The sequence below is a fragment of the Arvicanthis niloticus genome, chromosome 25 (assembly GCF_011762505.2).
Source record: "Arvicanthis niloticus isolate mArvNil1 chromosome 25, mArvNil1.pat.X, whole genome shotgun sequence".
NCBI lineage: Eukaryota > Metazoa > Chordata > Mammalia > Rodentia > Muridae > Arvicanthis > Arvicanthis niloticus.
Window position 1 is genome coordinate 7,266,817 of NC_133433.1, and position 3,025 is coordinate 7,269,841.

At 37.6% G+C, this 3,025-nt stretch overlaps 1 pseudogene; it reads right to left on the reverse strand.

The window, feature by feature from the left end:
* Nucleotides 1–1,285: 1,285 nt before the first annotated feature.
* Nucleotides 1,286–3,025, reverse strand: LOC143438370 (60 kDa heat shock protein, mitochondrial pseudogene; annotated as a pseudogene).

Consider the following 3,025-nt stretch of genomic DNA (forward strand, 5'->3'; position numbering starts at 1 on the left):
AATCTTGGTAGCACTTGCTTCTTACAGAAATAGAGTGACAGAGAGAGGGAGGAAGAGAGAGAGAGACAGAGAGAGAGAGAGAGAGAGAGAGAGAGAGAGAGAGAGACAAAATCACCCAACCAGCTGAAAATACTATTTTTGTATATCAGCTATAGGTGCAAGAAAGAAATATTTCTTGCAGAACTCTTTGAATGCTATTAACATTGAATATACATATAGGTTATTTAAATCTCAAGATATAATTCAAAACATAGGAAAGGGGTCTCATTCTAAAAAAATCAATGTATTTGGAATCATTAAGTTAATATAAATCTTTAATCCAATTTGGCATTGTTAGTAAGCTGTGTGAGTACATACAAATAACATGTTCTTCAACTACCATTTCTCTCCTTATTAGTATTAAGCTAAAATTTTAAAAGCAACCTTATTAGTAATATATAGAATATGTATTATCAGACTGCTATAAGGAAATTACAAATCTGATTATTTCAATCCGGGAATCTGATTCTAAATAAAATTGGAAAACTGACTTATTCATAAGAAACATAGAAACCAACTAGATTATTGCTTAGTGAAATGCCAAAATAAGATTAAATAGGAATGTCACGGTTTCTACTCCTGCAAAAACATCATAACCAAGAAGCAAGTTGGGGAGGAAACAGTTTATTCAACTTACATTTCCACATTGCTGTTCATCGCCAAAGACAGTCAGGACTGGAACTCAAGCAGGTCAGGTAGTGGGAGCTGATGAAGAGGCCATAGAGAGATGTAACTTACTGGCTTGCTTTGCTAGATTGTTCAGCTTGCTTTCTTTTCTCCCCCTTTTTTTTTTTTAACTTTGAACAAAATTTTATTGTACAAAGGTCATATAATTGGATACTTCTCTACTTTGTATACAATCATTCCCACCCTCCACAGAAAGGCTGCTTCTGATGTTCTCATGTGGTGACACAGCACTACAGTCCTGGTGTTTAACGGAACAGTAGAGATGCCTCCATGATTTAAGTTGAAAGCAGGACACTGGTATATGGCTCTTGCCCCCAGCATCAGGAATGTACAAATGTCTTTATTCAAAAACACAAAATAAATTATCTGTAGGCATGGACAATGACAGCAGTAAATCATTATATATTGTCAAAGAAAACCAGTAACTGATGGTTACAGTGACCAGACAGCCTTCTCTTCAGTCATTTTCTTCAGGTGACTTCTCTGAAGTTATCATTGAGGAACCTGCCTTGAACTTCCTGTCACACTTCATTGATAGGGGAAAACACTATTCTAGGAGTTAGAAAATGCCACCTCACATACCTCCTCCCATTCCACCCATTGCACCCATTTTAGGGTCTTTCTCTTCTATAAGAATTTCTGTCACTACAGCTTCATCTGTAGTTAGCAAAGAGGCCACCCATCAGCAACCAGTGAAGCAATTCTTAGCAACTTTTGTTGGATCAATAATTCCCTTTTCTACTATGTTCACAAAATCTTCAAGCATGGCATCAAAGCCAATTTCTGAGGAACTCTGCAAAAATTTCTCAACTATTGTATGTCCTTCAACACCTGAATTCTTAGCAATCATCACTGCAAAAATTTTAAGTACTATTTTTTAATTTCTATACCTATTTTCTGATCTTCATTAGCAGGCTTTAATGAATGAAAGACTGGGATGCACTGAAGCAGAGCACAGCCCTCTCCTAGAACAATGCCTCCTTCAACAGCTGCTCTTGTAGCATTGAAAGTATCAGTAGCTCTCTCTCTCTCTTCTCATTCACTTCAACATCACTTGTCCCTTCAACCTTCAACACAGCTACTTCACCTGAATGTTTAACAAGTCACTCCTTCAGCTTTTCCTTTTCATAGTCACTAGTTGTGATATCTAACTGTTCAATGATTTCTTGAATATGTTTTTCAAGGTGAGCATTGTCACCTTTTCCTTTCAAAAGCATGGCATCATCTTTGGTGTCAATGACCTCTCCAACTTTTCCTAAGTCATGAGCTTGAACAACTTCAACATTTAGATTCAACCCCTCTTCTCCAAACACTGCAACATGAGTAACATACCTTTAAGTATGGTTCTTCTGAGTGTTCCCAAATTCTGGAGCTTTGACTGCTACAAACTGAAGACCAACTTTTATCCTGTTCAAAACCAATGTGCTTAGACCCTCTCCATCAATGTCGTCAAGCAATTATGACCAAGGGCTTCCGATGTGCATTAGCAATTTCAAGAGTAAGTATAATGGACTGAACACTAGAAATTTTCTTTTCACTCAACAAAACATAGGCATCCTTAAATTCACATTTTTGACCTTTTAATGTGTTAATAAAATATGGGGAAATATATATTCTATCAAACTTCATGCCTTCAATAATTTCTAGCTCATTCTGGGTTTTTCCACCCTTCACTGTCATGACACCCTTTCTTCTAACCTTTTTCATTGCATCAGAAATGATGTTCCCAATGTCTTTGTCTCCACTTGCAGAAATTTTAGCAACCTGAGCAATTTCTTCAGGGATTGTCATAGGTTTAGATTGTTTCTTAAGTTCAGCAATTACATCAGCAATTACATCATCAATTACATCATCCACAGCCAACATCACACCTCTCCAGATTTCCACTGGATTAGCCCCTCTGCTAATCTTCTCAAAGTCCTTCTTGGCAATAATCTGTGCCAGGGCAGTGGCACTGGTGGTAACATCCCCAACCTCTTTGCTTGTGTTACTGGCAACATCCTGGACAAGTTTAGCTTACAATATTTTTGTATTTATTCTTTAAATCAATTGACTTTGCTACAGTGACCCCATCTTTTGTTACTTTGGGACTTCCCCAACTCTGTTCAATAATCACTGTTCTTCCCCTTGGTCCCACTGTAACACCTATGGAATTGGCTAAAAGGTCTACACCTTGAAGCATTAAAGTTCAAGCATCCACACCAAATTTTACATCTTTGGCATAGGCTGAAGTGAGATGAGGAGCCAGTGCCTGGGGCACTAGTCTTATCTAGCAAAGTACTGTGGGTCGTTGAAGCAT